Source organism: Pongo pygmaeus, chromosome 10 (genome assembly GCF_028885625.2).
Source record: "Pongo pygmaeus isolate AG05252 chromosome 10, NHGRI_mPonPyg2-v2.0_pri, whole genome shotgun sequence".
Classification (NCBI taxonomy): domain Eukaryota; kingdom Metazoa; phylum Chordata; class Mammalia; order Primates; family Hominidae; genus Pongo; species Pongo pygmaeus.
In genome coordinates this window covers 86157955-86175598 of record NC_072383.2, presented here as the reverse complement: position 1 = coordinate 86175598, position 17644 = coordinate 86157955, and the positions used below count along the sequence as shown (strand labels likewise).

Below are 17644 nucleotides of genomic sequence, written 5' to 3'. Positions count from 1 at the left end.
GAAATGACACAATTTTATCCAGTGTCAAATTTAAAAACTTGTAAATCAATTGTTTTAGTGTCATATAAATCTTCAAACTATGAGTATATCTGTTGAAGCTTAGACTTTCAAGAAGCTGTCTGTGTTTATGCTATGCTGAAATGTAATATAAAATGAAAAGTGAATGGAAATTGAGAAAGGAAATCAGGTTTTCACTATAAAATGGTATGCATTTTTGAAAAAGCCCCTTGTGTACTTCCAGAAAATCTCAGTCAGAAAAAATTCCTCTTGTTTCTTTTGCATCCATCTTTTAGTCTCTAGTACAGTGTGTGATACAGAGTGAACACTAGGTAACTGTTTGCATTACGAACATATCCTAGTATTTGACATCGTAGAAAAATATTTCACTGACTAACTGAAGTTTCCATTTTGTAAGAGTTCAGCTTTTACAAAAGTCAGCTATGTGGAATTGAAAGGGAAATAAAAGTAAAGTAAGTGAAATGGTGATTTATCAGTGTTTATGTCCCTTTGCCCTGGGCAATCCTTTTACTTGGCTTTAACAGAGAAAAACAATCAGACGTGTATTAGATATTGAACTAGTTCTATTAGGTATCCACTGTGGCCTCCAGAGCATCACTAGCAGTATTAGGCTGAGACACATTTCTTATGTAAATTTTTGGGATGCACCTTTATTTTGTAAAAATGGCAAATGTCAATGTGCTCTTTTTCTTTCCTGTCTTAACCCTCATAGGTTGATTCGAAAAAATCACTATGGAGCTATATTTGCTGCCCTGATATGGTTTCTCAGAAACCTGGACAGAGGATCAGAGATAAGTAGCAGGCAATATCATTCTTTACTTCCCACTGAGCTTTGCTATTTCAGCTGAAATGGTATGTGACCTCTGTATTGCCAGTCACAGCAGGGTAATTTTAAAGGACAAGAAATTTGGCTGGAGTTAACACTTCAACCCTTGAACATTCAAGTTATTTTTGATACAAGACTGGGTATACACAAGTATTATTGGCTGAGAACAGAGTGGTTTTTTTGCCTTTGTCTTTTTCAGTTCAAGTATAAAATTTATTTTTTTGTGCAAGAGGACTATCTTAAAGTAGTACTGCCTCAATTTATTCAACATTTCTCTGTAAATAATTTCTCTATGGCTTTACCAAGTCAGAACACTTTTGTATTTCTCTTAGATGTACGTGGTTTATATCTTATCACATGGGTTTCTTGAAGGTGAGAGCCATGTGTTCTTTTTTATTAATATCAACAGAATCTGTATCATATTCTTAACTTTTTAGGTACCTGTAAAATATCAGAAAGATATTGTTTGACATTTATGTCTGTGTTTACACAAGTTCCAAATATAACCCTTTATTTCAAGGAATACTATTTACATATTACTGTGATGAATAAAACCAGCAACAGGTCATAGTTCCTGGTCATTTTCTATAAGTCAAGTGCCGTATTTGTGCAGATACTTCACTAGGGATGCTGTTAACATGAAGATTCTGATTTACTAGGTCTGGAAAAGGTCTGAGAATCTGCATTTCTAACAAGTGCTGGGGTGACACTGATTTTGCTCATTGAGGACCACATAAACAAACATGTAAAGTAGATACTCATTATTCAGATGAGGTAATGGAAACTTGGAGAGGTGAAGTAACTTTCCCAATGTCATATAATTAGAATTTAGCTGCCATTAGAGCTGATATTCAAAACAATTTCTATTTGTTGCCAAAACTCATCCTTAAACAGTGCTTTTAAAATGTACCTATGGGAAAGTATCTGTTTTTCTCCCTCCATTCTATTGCAAGCCTAAGATTTTATAAAGTACAACATCAAAATGAAATGGAAGTGCTAGAAAAATGAAATGGAAGCCTGTATGTTTTATTTTTAAATTCAAAGACATTTTTAAATTTCAAAGACATTGCTAAGTTACTATAAAGGTTTCTAAACATTTATTCTAAATTTCCATGTATTTCATGGCAGATTAGTAACAATTCAAAGACCTACACAGGTCCATGGACCACACTTAGAGTAGCTTTGCTCTTGACAACTAAAATTGTCAGAAAACTAGGATTTTTAATGAACTTTTCAACTCAAGGGAATAATGTTGATAGTTTTATAAATTAAAAAACTATAACTTTATTTACACTCCATTCAGGAACTTGATAAGAAAAATATAGAAAATACCAATAAGAAACATTGAAAATAATACTTAATTCTGCTTCATGGATTTTAAAATGAAACCTTACAGATGAGTCTTAGGCTCTAAGACTATCTTTGATTTAATAGACAAAATGAATTTACCTGCTTGCCTTGTCTCCAATTATTTAGAGAATATTATGTTTTCTTTGTGAAAGGGGTTGCTATTTACTTTTTAGTTCAATTTTGTTTTTACACCTCCTAGTTTCTCTGTTCATGTGTAGTGCATGACACATCTCATCCTCGGATCTGAGTGGAAAGTCAGGCAGAGGTTATGTCAATATTTTTTTTCTATCATTTCAAAACAAAAATCACGCTGTGTTATTTATTGATTTTAAACATTCCTCCTTTCTTCAGTAATCTTGGAAAAAACACAAGATAAAGCAGCACTACTTGTGAACACATTGTTCTATAAGTCTTTTCATAGATCAGCATAGGGAAGTTCTGCTTTCTCCCTCTGTGTCCTTAAAATGGTCATGGGCAGGTGAGTGCATTTATTTATTCACTTGTTTGTTCCTTTGTTTTCTGCACACACAGCCAGAATGCAATTGTTTCTTAGAAAAGCATTTGCCACAATTTCAGAATTGTCTTACCCTACAATCACTTAAAATTGATCTCTTTTAAAGAGAACGATTAACTTTAGTTTCTTCATGGTCTTTAACCTTCTGCTGAAGTGGTAAGATTGTTTTTGTTTTGACTATTGATCTAGTGTCTAAGATCCAATATTTTAGGTTTTACATAATATTAATAATTTTGCCTACTTTCTGACTGTCATCAAATTCCAATTTTAAGCAAACTTAAGTTATAAGTCTGAAACTTAAAACTTTATTTCTTTATTTGGAAGGTCTATTTTTTCCCCACTATATAGAAATTATAGTGCAATTGCTCTGTATCTAAAAAAGGAGCACAGGAATCTTTAATCCTCAAAAGTTTACAATAATACTGTCTGGGAAATAAAAAAAAAAGTTGACTAATTCTTGGGGTTGTATCATGATATTCTAAGGGAATCTATATATCAGAATCATAAAGAAAAGGTTATTTGATTTTCCTCAAAGTCTTTTTTTGGGGGTGGTCAACTTGACTTAGCAGACTCAGACAGATAAGGTTTTCACATTGGCTCTATTTTGTAAGCTTTACAGCCTTAAACAAGTCACTTAACTTTTTTTTTTTTTGTATTCTCAACTACAAAATAGGGCTAATAGTATATCTATATGGTAAAGTTGTTTAAACCCTAAATGAGATGGCATATGGAAAGAACCTAGTATGTTTAAGATGTTCTGTGGTGGGCTGGGCATGGTGGCTCATGCCTCTGATCCCAGCACTTTGGGTGGCTAAAGTGGGAGGATCGATTGCTTGAGCCCAGGACTTGGAGACAAGCCTGGGACGTATAATAAAACCTTGTTGCTACAAAAAATGTAAATATTAGCTGGGCGCGGTGGCACAAGTCTGTAGTCCAAGCTACTTGGGAGGCTTATGTGGGAAGGTCGCTTGAGCCCACGAGGTTGAGGCTGCAGAGGCTGTGACAGAGTCACAAGAGGCCAGCTTGGGCAACAAAGCGAGATCCTGTCTCAAAAAACAAACAAACAAACAAACAAAAAACAAAAGGGAGATATTCAACTATGTTGATTTCTTTCCTTTAAGCTTTATTTTTGAGGGGGAATGGGTAGAAAAGTCACAGTGACAATTTTGTGTTCATGAACAATATCTGTGAAATAATATTTGTTTATACAAAATTAATTGTTTATTGACAAATAAAAATAGCATATATATTTATGGGGTATAATGTGATGTTTAAATAATTGGAATGATTAAATAATTCAATATGTGAAATGAGCAAAAGCAAGCTAATTAATGTATACTTCATCTCATATAATTTACATTTTTGTGGTGAGAACACTTGAAATTTACTCTCAGAAATTTTCAAATATACAACACATTGTTATTTACTATAGTCACTATGCTGTGCAATAAATATCAAAAACATATTTCTTCTTCCTGTCCAGCAAACTTTGTATTTTTTGACCAATAGCCTCCTATTCTCTCCTCCCATCCTCTGGTAACCACCGTTATACTCTTTATTTCTATGAGTTCAACCACATTAGATCACAAATAAGTGAGATCATGCAGTATTGGTCTTTCTGTGCCTGGCTTATTTCATTTAGCCCAATGTCCTCTAGTTTTGTCCTTGCAAAACTAATTCTTTTTTGTTGTGATGGTGGGATATTTCATATCTATGTCTATATCAATATTTACTTCTATAAATATGCCTACCTCTACATCAATTTATATCTCCATTTTAACTCCATGTATTTATTAATCACCTATATTTATATATTAGATCTTTTTTCTGATATCTGTCTGCTGTCATTATCTATCTATCCACTTGATTTTTTACTTATTTTTCTGTTAGTAGTGAGGAGATAATATTTACTCATGTTTACAATCCAAATACGCAAAAAAATCAAAACTTTGCCTTGATAATAGATCTAATTGTTTTCTTTCACCCCCAACCCACAGGGTATTAAGTTGGCAGGGAAACTTTAAACATACCAATTATCAGGACACCCATTTCTCCTTATTTAAATAGTGTCCCTTGGAAAACTTGGTCTCTTTTGGAGAAACACTTGGTTTTTCATATTTTCTTCTAAAACAATCTGCTTCCATCCAAGATGACATCTAATATAAAGGGGGCCTATATGAGTTGGGTGGGAAAGAAAGGTGATATTCTCTAAATCCTGTTTCTTTTGTAGGTGGCCTGTGTTCTGATATTCTCTGGCAATTTTAAAGTGGTGGGTGGCACCTATGACCAAAGCCATTCATGTTTCTCTCACGTACTGCAACCTCTGAAATCTCCTATACCCTTCATGTTCCCTCACCAGGGTTCATGGAACCCCTGAATCATTAATATACCCTGTGCAAGCCATGAGGAGTCAGGATACTGCATAGGCTTTTTTTCTATTATTAGATACCTTTTTCTGCCACTTGTGGTACTACTACCTGTATACTGTGATGGACATAACACTTAGCAGGTTGGCAGATTTCTTCTAAAGGCCTTGGCCTCCCTAGATATGGCAGAAGTGGACCTCCTGTTTCTTGACCACTCCCGTATATAATTGGATAGAAACACCACCCATATGGAGCTGAGCCTTGAGAAGTGGAAAAACTGAAAACGCTGGAATCTGCCCTTTTATACTACTTCGGTCTCTTGTGTCCTCCGATATTCCCACTGTGGGAGAGGGAGGAAGGGACCAGCTCTCTATTTCTTCCTCTCTGATCCAGCTTCCCCTATGCCATGTCCTCTACTTTTTTTCCAGGGACTTAAGGCAAAAGAGTTAACATTATTAATAAATGCACATATATTAAAAATCATTCCAAAAATATTAGGATAGATGGATAGGTGGAGAGATAGCTAGTTAGATACTCTTCAGGCCATCACTCTCTTTTAAAAGGAAAAAATTATAGTAGAGCCTAAAGATTATAACCTGAAAGGGGTTATAACACAAACTCCCTCTATATCACTTTGGAACATTTAATGACCTAAGAATTGGTTATAAATAAATCCATCACTGCAGGGAAGTTTATCTAAAGATATTATCTTAATGCTCTGGAAAAGCAATATGGCCTATAGCTCTTCTCAGTGGATAAGTGTCTTTTTCATTTGTGACATTGCCAGTATTGTAACTCCCAAATGCCTAAAACTATTGAATCCTTTCAGCCTAAAATATCAAACAAACGCTATTGATTTTTTTCGCAGATTTCTTGAACTAAGACATTCAACTATTTAATATGATTTATATATTATCAAGTGATTAGACTAAGTTCACACTGCTACTTCATTTATGAGACATCTAGGAGTACTCATATTGCATACACATCATCTATTTATTTGCTCTTTCCATAATCACCTTTTGTATGCATACATATTTTTCCAAAGATATGAGAATATCTTTTTTAATCTTTAGTGATTTTTAATTTTTTAGCTTTTATTTTAAGTTCAGGGATACAAGTGCAGGTTTGTTACACAGATAAACTTCTGTCATGGGAGTTTGTTGTACCGATTATTTCATCACCCAGGTATTAAGCCTGGTGCCCATTAGCTACTTTTCCCGATCCTCTTTCTCCTCTCACCCTCCACCATGCCCCAGTGTGTGTTGTCCCTTTTATGTGCCCATGTGTTCTCACCATTTAGCTCCCACTTATAAGTGAGAACATGTGGTATTTGGTTTTTATTCCTGTGTTAGTTTGCTAAGGATAAGAATATCATTGTCGGCCGGGCGCGGTGTCTCACGCCTGTAATCCCAGCACTTTGGGAGGCCGAGGCGGGTAGATCACGAGGTCAAGAGATACAGACTATCCTGGCCAACACGGTGGAACCCCGTCTCTACTAAAAAAAAATACAAAAAATTAGCTGAGTGTGGTGGCGGGCACCTGTAGTCCCAGCTACTCGGGAGGCTGAGGCAGGAGAATGGTGAGAACCTGGGAGGAGGAGCTTGCAGTGAGCCAAGATTGCGCCTGTGCACTCCAGCCTGGGCGACAGAGCGAGACTCTGTCTCAAAAAAAAGAAAAAGAAAAAAAAAATCATCGTCATAGTTACACATTTATTTTATTTTTTCCATGAAAGACCTGTTGAATATTACTAAGGTCAACTCACTGGGCTTGATCTGTGGAGCTATATATAAATAAAAAATTCTGCCTCCCTTGGCTTGGAACACATAGCTAAATAGGATAGTTATGCATGTAAAAAAATACTTAATAGCTGTCTTTTTGTAAAAATTCTCTTTCATTTTTTAATAGATTATAAAACACAGTCACATGGCCTAGAAAAACATACCTGTCTGGAATAATTAGTTCTAATGATCAGGAGCTCAGTAGTATACCCTGCAATTTCTTGATGTATCACAATTTTATAGCTCTGTACAAAAACTTTGACCTTGACTATCAAGAGAAGCCTAAATTTAGTTGTGTTTTCTGATTTCAAATGCAGAGATATTTGTAATATTTTTTAAAATTAAGTTATACTTTAATAAAATTTATAGATCCTAGGTGGTTTTTGATGAATTTTGGTAATTATCTGGTGCCTTTTTCACTACATCTCTTTGTGTTGTATTTTCATAGTTACACTAGAGGTTACAAGATGTATATCTTATCTTACCACATTCTACCTTCAAAACCTTACAACTTACATTCTTGTGTCATGTATCTAAATTCTATGACTATGAATCACACAATATTATTTTTAACTAGTAGTGAATACATTTTAAAGAACATTAAAAACATGTATAAAAATAAACATGTGTAGTAATAAGATATGTTTTATTTTAACCAACATACTTACCTTTTTGGTGTTTTTAATTTTTCTTTAATTAATTAATTAATTAATTATTCTTGAGACGGAGTCTTGCTCAGTCACCCAGGCTGGAGTACAATGGTATGATCTTGCTTCACGGCAACTGCCGCCTCCCAGGTTCAAGCGATTCTCCTGCTTTAGCCTCCTGAGTAGCTGGGACTACAGGTGCATGCCACTACGCCTGGCTAATTTTTGTATTTTTAGTAGAGACAGAGTTTTGCCACATTGGTCAGATTGGTCTCAAACACCTGACCTCAGGTCATCCACCCACCTAGGCCTCCCAAAGTGCTGTGGTTACAGGCATGAGCTACTGTGCACGGTTTGATTTTATTTTTTATGATGAAGACTTCCATTTGTCATCATTTCCCTTTAATTAGCCTGAAGATTTTTTCCTTTTTTTTTTTTTTTTTAGTACTTCTTTTGTAGGACACATCCGAATTGAAGATCAATTCTCTTGGTTTTTGTTCTTTGAAAATATCTTTATTTCATTTCCATTTGTGAAGGTTATTTTCATTGGTTAAGGAATTCTAGATTAATTTTTTTTTCTTTTAATACTTCATTACGCAATGTCTTTGTCTTTTTTTTGGGAAGGCATTTGCTTTTTTTTTATTATTATACTTTAAGTTTTAGGGTACATGTGCACAATGTGCAGGTTAGTTACATATGTATACATGTGTCATGCTGGTGTGCTGCACCCATTAACTTGTCATTTAGCATTAGGTATATCTCCTAATGCTATCCCTCCCCCCTCCCCTCACCCCACAACAGTCCCCAGAGTGTGATGTTCCCCTTCCTGTGTCCATGTGTTCTCACTGTTCAACTCCCATCTATGAGTGAGAACATGCAGTTTGTTTGTTTGTCCCTGCGATAGTTTACTGAAAATGATGATTTCCAACTTCATCCATGTCCCTGCAAAGGACATGAACTCATCATTTTTTATGGCAGCATAGTATTCCATGGTGTATATGTGCCACATTTTCTTAATCCAGTCTATCATTGTTGGACATTTGGGTTGGTTCCAAGTCTTTGCTATTGTGAATAGTGCCGCAATAAACATACGTGTGAATGTGTCTTTATAGCAGCATGATTTATAGTCCTTTGGGTATATATCCAGTAATGGGATGGCTGGGTCAAATGTTATTTCTAGTTCTAGATCCCTGAGGAATCGCCACACTGACTTCCACAATGGTTGAACTAGTTTACAGTCCCACCAACAGTGTAAAAGTGTTCCTATTTCTCCACATCCTCTCCAGCACCTGTTGTTTCCTGACTTTTTAATGATTGCCATTCTAACTGGTGTGAGATGGTATCTCATTGTGGTTTTGATTTGCATTTCTCTGACGGCCAGTGATGATGAGCATTTTTTCATGTGTCTTTTGGCTGCATAAATGTCTTCTCTGGAGAAGTGTCTGTTCATATCCTTCACCCACTTTTTGATGGGGTTGTTTGCTTTTTTCTTGAAAATTTGAGTTCATTGTAGATTCTGGATATTAGCCCTTTGTCAGATGAGTAGGTTGCGAAAATTTTCTCCCATTTTGTAGGTTGCCTGTTCACTCTGATGGTAGTTTCTTTTGCTGTGCAGAAGCTCTTTAGTTGAATTAGATCCCATTTGTCAATTTTGGCTTTTGTTGCCATTGCTTTTGGTGTTTTAGACATGATGTCCTTGCCCATGCCTATGTCCTGAATGGTAATGCCTAGGTTTTCTTCTAGGGTTTTTATGGTTTTAGGTCTAACGTTTAAGTCTTTAATCCATCTTGAATTAATTTTTGTATAAGGTGTAAGGAAGGGATCCAGTTTCAGCTTTCTGCATATGGCTAGCCAGTTTTCCCAGCACCATTTATGAAATAGAGAATCCTTTCCCTGTTGCTTGTTTTTCTCAGGTTTGTCAAAGATCAGATAGTTGTAGATATGCAGCATTATTTCTGAGGGCTCTGTTCTGTTCCATTGATCTATATCTCTGTTTTGGTACCAGTACCATGCTGTTTTGGTCACTGTAGCCTTGTAGTATAGTTTGAAGTCAGGTAACATGATGCCTCCAGCTTTGATCTTTTGGCTTAGGATTGACTTGGTGATGCGGGCTCTTTTTTGGTTCCATATGAACTTCAAGTAGTTTTTTCCAATTCTGTGAAGAAAGTCATTGGTAGCTTGATGGGGATGGCATTGAATCTATAAATTACCTTGGGCAGTATGGCCATTTTCACGATATTGATTCTTCCTACCCATGAGCATGGAATGTTCTTCCATTTGTCTTTGTCTTTGGAACTTCGTTTTTTTGATGGGCACTAAACCTTTATTCTTATTACTGGTTCTCCACATGTAATGCATCTTTTTTCTTTGGATTTTTTATTTGTTTTCAGCAATTTGATTATGATGTGCCTAAGTGTGATTATTTTGTGTTTACCTTCCTATAATTCACTCAGCTTTTGGAGTATTTCGGACACTTTTTTTTTTTTCAAAAACATTGGAAAAATTGTTAGCTTACCCACAATAATAAGCTTCTTTAAATATTTGTTCAATTATATGATTTTCCCTATTTTGTCAGAGTCTGATTAAACATGTTAGATTATTTGATGTTGTCCCACATCTCAGACATTCTGTTTTATTTTATTTTCACTTTTATTTCCTCTTTCAAGTTGAATAATTTATATTATGTTTTTCTTTAAGTTTACTAATTGTTTCTTCCATTGTGTGAAGTCTTTTTTCAAGCCTATGAAAAGAATTTTTTATTTCTGGCATTGTGATTTTTTCACCTTTAGCCTTCTCATACAACTTGTTTTTATAGTTCTTGTCTCTCTGCTGAAAATACCATATATTCAGACATGTTTTTCATTCACCTTTAATGTTTATCAGTTTGTTTTAAAAGTCTCTGTCCAATGATACCAACAATGGACTTATCTCTGGTTCTCTTTTGATTGGCTATTTCTGCCCTTGACAACAGATGACAGTTTCTTGGATCTCTGAGTGTCTTGTAATTTGTATTGTATGTTTGACACTATGTTTAAAAGAATAGCAGAGGCTGAAGTAAGTAATATTTACCCCCAGAAAAAGGAACGCCTCTCTTTTCATTAAGTTTTAGTTTGATGGGGATAAATCAATATAATGTGTGGTTAAGTTGGATTCAGGTTTTGTTACAACTTCAGTTACGTTTAGTTTACCATTAGCTTTAAGATGTTAAGAGGAGAATTGGAATTTTCCTTTCAGCAGGGTTTGGAATCTGATCACCTGAGTCAGGAGATCACGTCATGCTTTATTGCTAATCAAGCAGCTTTCTGCCCCAGTGAGTTTCTTCTTTCTCCTGTTGAGAAGCTCTCAATGTTTGGAAGAGGCTCTGAAAGCTCAGAGTTCCTAAAGGGCATTTCTGTCAGATATCAGCTCCCAGCCTTCAGATGGCGGGCTGCTGCAGTGCGCCCTACAGTGGAAGCTAAATGTTTTGTGAGGGATTTCTTTGAGCTCTACTGCCTTGTTCTCAGTTTTTAGTGAGCTGTAATAAACATAAGAAAGTATTAACAGGGTTATTATGGCAGAGTGCTGATAGGCAAGAAAGACTTTGATGTGTGACATTTGAGCCCTTGAAAGATAAACAGAAGTTGGCCTTATAGAAGTAGTAACAGAAGGACTCTAAACAGTATGCTTAAAGTTTTAAACTTATAAGACTAGTTCTGGCCGGGTACGGTGGTTCACGCTTGTAATCCCAGCACTTTGGGAGGCTGAGACAAGTGGATCACCTGAGGTCAGAAGTTTGAGACCAGCCTGGCCAACATGGTGAAATCCCATCTCTACTAAAAATACAAAAATTAGCTGGGCATGGTGGCGGGTGCCTGTAATCCTAGCTACTCAGGAAGCTGAGGCAGGAGAATCGCTTGAACCCAGGAGACGGAGGTTGTGAGCCGAGATCATGCCACTGCACTCCAGCCTGGGTGACAGAGTGAGACTTTGTCTCAAAAAAAAAAAAAAAAAAAATTAGTTCTACTTTATCTTGTAACGACTTAGAAAAACTGATCCTTAGCTTTTGTACTTTTCTTTCCACTTATTTATATTTCATGGTCAAATTTTATTATCAGATATATACCATCTATTTTAGATATGTTTGATAAAAATGTTTGATTTTCTTCATTTTCTACATTTTCTACTACTCTTTATATACCTGTTCAGCATTAGCTAATCCATTTTTATACTTTTGCTTTTCCCTTAAGTGGAAAAGAGCATTCAAGTTCTCATACTTCAAGTTTACTTTTTCAAAATACTCAATGTATTAAATGAGTTGGTTAAGAAAAATTTAAATGTTTCCTTCAAAAGTGTTAATAAAAACATTTTTCTTTAGGTTTATGCATATTAATTTTACTCACTAAATATTTAAGGAAAGTTCAAGAAAAGTAAAGTTATAAGCCTATACTTATAGTTTATACTTTCCTGAGAATTAAGTTGAAATAGTCAATCTTAGTAAAATACTAGAGGAAAATAACCTATTTTTGTGTATATTCAATATAACATTTGATATTCTGTTGTTGGTTTTTATAGATTTCACATTGTCCTCTGTGTCTACCTGAATGATTTCCTTATTTTTGCAATTTTGAATCCTACACACATATTTAAGTGAGAGTTATTTTCAAATGGTAAATTGGTTCATGTCACTTTCATGTTTTCAATCTTTTAACAGTTTCCCATCATGCTTAGTCTAAAATCTCAAGTTTTTACCATCACCTACAAGGCCTTATATTAGCTGGCTCTTCTTACCTTTTTCCTAAACGCTTTCTTCTGCCTCCCTCTTCTCTAGCCCACAAGTCTACTTGTTACCCTTTGAACATAAAAAATTATTCAATGTCCAGAAATTATATATTTTCCTCTGTCATGAACTGCTTATCTTTCAGGTAATCACATGATTTGCATCCTGACTTCCTTCTGGTCTTTACTCAAATATTGTCCTCTGTTGGTCTTTTTCTGATTATCTGGAGTAGTACTTCTCTTTACTTTTCGTCTTTTTTTATTGCTCCTACAGTCCTGGGGCCAATCGTCTTGCTAGAAGTCTAGCTTTCTGGAATTTCCCCTGGCTTGTATATGCCTTCTACCTTGAAATCAAAACTCTCTATAAGTAGGAGAGGTTTGGTCTCTATCTAATTTGGGCAAGGTTTTAGATTCACTTTGAGAGTGACTGCTCAAAGATCAGTGCTTACTCCCCAAGTTCTCCTTTCCTAATAGTAGGGGAGCTGACGGGAATAGCACAAGGTGTTGGAAATGGAGGAGGAGTTTTTCACCTAAGGCCAAGAATGACCACAAATTAACAGAATTGAGGAGACTGTAGGAATAAAGTTCAATAAGCCAAGCCAAAACTCAACAAGAAGGCACGTATCAAGACAAGCGTAAAATGACAAAAACATTAACAGCCAGGTAAATAAAGTTAGCAGGGTAAATTCTGGGGCAAATATCCAGAGATTTATACTAGTTTGTTGAATGCATATGGGTGTCAGTTATGGTATCATATACCCCAAAACATAAAGTGCCAGAAATATGTATTTTCAGCTACAGTGTTAAAGGCTTAAAATGTATTCTTCACAATGACATACGTTTTACAGATGTAAAATGAAAACTTGGAAAGTTACACTCAGTTCCATTTGATTTCAGGGTTTACGGACATGATGCTATACTTCATGGGTGAGGTACGATTGGAGTTGGGCCTTGAGTGTTGAATAATAGTTGTAGACAACACTAGGTGATGAGACAGGGAGAGATATTTACTGGACTAAGAAAATAAATGTGACCAAAGTCTCAGAGGTAGGAACTTCTGGGACATATTAGGGGAATAAAAAGATGCTTCTTCTTCCATTTTTATTAATGTAAGGTTCAATTCAACATGTACAAAATGAAACAAAAGTCTTGACTTTTTTTTTGTCTACATCCCAGGCCTATGTAAAGTTTGATATCAGATACAAAATGTGAATACCAACTGCTGTGGATTATTGCATTTCTAAGAGGAGAAAAAACATCAAGGCTTTTCTGACTCTAATCACCAATTCAATAAGCACTTTGGTGTAGTTTATTTGGACAAACATTTATTGAATTTTTGTGACAGTATGTTCAATGATGGGGATATGAAGAATAATAAGACATAGTCCCTCAGGGGCTTAGAGTAGTGGGGGAAACAGATTGATATAATTAAATTACAGTTTTCTACATGTACTGGTAGAAGTATGTGCTCTTACTTATTGATATTTTCCTTGTAGCTGAAATTAATCTTCAATTCAATAAAGAATTATTTGATTGTTAAGGAAAAGTTGCTCTCATTTCCAGGTTATTTGTTTTTGTAATTGTTTTGTTTGAACAAGAAACTACACATCTTTTTTCAACATTATACTTAACTTTAGACTTTAAAAGTGATTTACAGATATTAAGGAACATTTTGTGAATTGGGCTTTAAACGTAGTTTTGGGGGTAGGTGGATTCTTTCCAGAAACTTCATTCCCAAGCTATTTATTTTAGGCCTCTCTTTTTATGTATTTATCTTTTATTTTTAAATTGACATACAAAATTGTGTGAATTTAAAATGTACATCATGATGTTTCAAAGTATATATGCAATAATGATTAAATCTAGCCAATTATACATTACCTCAGATAGTCATTATTTTTGTGATGAGAACACTTTACATTCACCCTTCCAGCATTTTAAAATAATACAATATATTATTAACTATTATCACCATATTGTAAGATAGATCTCCTGAACTTATTCCTCCTATTTAACCAAAATTATATATTTTTTGATCAACATCTCCCTACCCCTCATCCCCCTGCATGTAGTTTTTTCAGTCAAAGAGAAATGAAGACAATCATGATAGAATATGCTGTAAGATATAGATGAGAATTTCTTTGGCTGATATTTTTGGGGGGTCTTATGTAATTCTAGTCAGGTTTTTGTTGCACATAACTCAATTGCACAAGCTTTCTTTCACACATCTCTTGAAAGTACAGTGATTTTTTTTAGTGTTGTTCTTCATGCCAGGGTGTTTACCTACGATTTCATGTATGTTTGAGTTGGCAACAAAATGAACAATTGGTTCTAGATATAAGTGTCTTACAGGTCAGTGATTCTAAGTGGCAACAAAAGCAGCAAAACCAATAGTAGCTTGATTCTTTGAAAGACCTTATGTAACATTTAAGAGCAGCCAATATCTTGAGAAAACTCTCATTGAATGAATTAATATTTTTACATACAGTTAGGAATTTGATTCTAGGAGCAACAGCAAAACCCAGAAACCATATAACAAAGGCAAATATAAGTCAATGAGCAAAAGGCGGATATAGGTATAAACATGGCTAATATCCTGTAGCAGGAACCACCAAATAGATTTGTAATTTCTGGCAGTAAGGGTTTTAACTTTATATTTACAGAAACCATAAGAAAATATGAATATTTTACACTTTTTTCTTTAATAAATCATTACTTGCCATTTTTAATCCACAGAAGTTGGTATTCACATTTTGTATCTGATATCAAACTTTGCTTAAGTCCAACTTGATGGGCTGCGAAAATGAGGATGATTTGCTCTTAACCTATTTAAAATGAAACAATACTTATTGCAAGTCCTGGCCATACTTAGGCTATTTTCTTCTGTTGAGCATATCTCAGATAAGCACAAGAGGAAGGAAAGATGGCTAGAGATGTAGATAAGATGGGAAAGGCTAATCTATAAATATTAGATGACTGCAGTGTGCTCATGCTGTGCTAGACACTACATACTAGGAATAAAAATAACTAGGCGGAAATTCTGACAAGTGTCAGAGGAGAGAATAATAGTGTTACAATCTTAAGAAGAAAGCCTGAGAGCAAACCACACATCTTGTGTATTTGACTGCAATGATCACGATGACCAAAACCAAAGTAGGGTGGCATACTGCTAGGAAGTAGAAAGGCTGCTAGATTTTAAGTCAGGTGTAGATGCTCACCTGGCTCTGGCATTAATTTTCTCTTCCAATTTAGGCAATTTACTTTTAAAAAATGAGCTTCTATTTTGTCATCTATAAAATGGCCTATTGTATCTCTAGGCATTCTTTCAGCTCTAACTAGATGATCCGTAGACTCTTTGTCTAATTCTTTCTCTAATCCCATTGAGGAAAGAACAAGATAAAATAATTTAGATTATAACGTTCTGAGTTTTAATTAGAAATAAGGACATGTTTCCAGGCAGTGAGAGTGACTCAGTATTGGCAAGTGTTTCTAAGGGAAGCCAAGAAACTATTGTTTCTGTAGATTAGTGAAATCTTTGACTTTCTGCACAGCCAAAATCACTGCCTGGAGGTAGTGGGGAAAAATGACCAGATGGCCTCAGCTTCTCTGAATCACCTCCAGACTGCCAGGTTTGAAGAAACTATAAAATGACATTGTTAGCTTTCAGGTTGTATATATTTTTCCTCTGTGTTGTCTGGAAGCTCTCCCATTAGAACTACAACCATCTCCTAATGCTTTATCTTGTACTGAGGCAATGCAACTCACTCCGTTCCTAGACAGATGGAAAATAAGGGAACTGCCTTGTGAGAAACTGCAGAAACACACCTGGTCTAATACACTTCACCACTAGGTGGCACTCTAATCATATCACAGCTACCATTTTAAAAATCAGTAACCTCGCCTTTATATATGAAATATTTCACTTGTTTTCTGTCTTAAAATGGTTCCCCCTTACCACTCAAATGAAAAGCCTAGCTCTCAGAAAGCTTGAATTTTTTATATGTAGTTTTAGAAAATCGTCAAGTTCAGTTATTTTGTTAGGCATTCAATAATTTATAAGGCTTTTTTATATCTCATAACAAGAAGCAAAATTCAATAAATACATGTGTGGTGTAAAATATCAGTGTATGTTTAGTTGGTTTAGTTATTGTAAAGTGAATTATACACATTCCAAGCATTACAATGTGATGCTACTCCATCATATTGTTATGTAAATGTTTTAAAGTGTTTCAAAAATGTAGTGGACCCAGGTGATGTAAAAAGTTTTAGTGTTTGAAAAATGTAAGGGACATAGGGAAATTCTTATTGTTTTGCAATTAAGCAGAAAATGGCCTTTTTTTTTTTTTCTTGCATCTCCATTGCTACATCCCAGTGTATTCGTTGCTAATAACTATGGGTACATTTAGTGAAAATAAATGAGTTTTAAAAACATTTTCCATAAAAATCTCTTTTAAGAATCTCAGCTCCAAAGATAGATATTCATCCTCTCTTCTCTGTTTGGTCTTTTCGGAATCTGGCTTTCATTAATAAATAATGGATTGTTTACATATGTATATGTTAGTCAACAGCAGGAATCCTTTAAAGTCATAGTGCCAAGTGACTTTTCCATTTCTAGAATGACCAAGAAGACCAGAACCTAGAACCAAATTAATCTGTGGTTTAGCTTGGCTGAGCTAGGAGGGAAAAGAAGATAGACAAATTGCTATGTTTTGGATATTTGTTCTCTCAAAATCTCATGTTAAAATTTGACTCCCCATGTTGAAGGTAGGGCCTAATGGGAGGCGTTCACGCAGTGGGGGCAGAACCCTCACGAATAGATTAATGCCTTCCCTTGAAGGAGTTCTCACTGTATTCGTTCACATGAGAGCTGGTTGTTATAAAGAACCTGGCACCTCCCCTCTCTGTCTTGCTTCCCTCTTGTCCTGTGGTCTCTGCACACACCCGCTCCTCTTTGCCTTTGCCATGAGTGAAGTAGCCTGAGGCTTTTGCCAGATGCCCAGTCTTTCAGCCAACAGGATCGTGAGCCAGATACCTTCTTTTCTTTATGAATTATCCAGCCTCAGGTATTCCTTTACAGAAACACAATGGACTAAGAAAGGTCAAAAAGTGTGCATTACAAAAGCAATTCCTGTTTTAAGGAAAAAAAAATGACTTGTAGCTAAAGCAAATAAAATAGTATTTAAAGTCAGTTTTCAACAACAAAAGCAATTCAAGTCAAGAATGGAACAAAACAGGAAATAAAAAGCCAAACAAAGTACATTTTCTTTAATGAAATAAATATCTGAAAAAATATTGCTCTGTGTTTTATAAAATCTGTAAGATTTTTAAAAAAATTCAGAATATGAATTCATCCTCAGAAACATCTGATTTTTAAATATATATTAAAA

General features: G+C 35.1%; 1 long non-coding RNA gene across 1 annotated transcript in view; it reads left to right on the top strand.

The window, feature by feature from the left end:
- Nucleotides 1–2557: 2557 nt before the first annotated feature.
- LOC134737605 (uncharacterized) overlaps nucleotides 2558–17644 on the top strand; it is a 185512-nt gene continuing 170425 nt past the window's right edge. The window contains exon 1 of the long non-coding RNA XR_010122649.1: nucleotides 2558–2672. This is a non-coding gene — a long non-coding RNA (uncharacterized LOC134737605). The remainder of the gene's footprint in view (nucleotides 2673–17644) is intronic.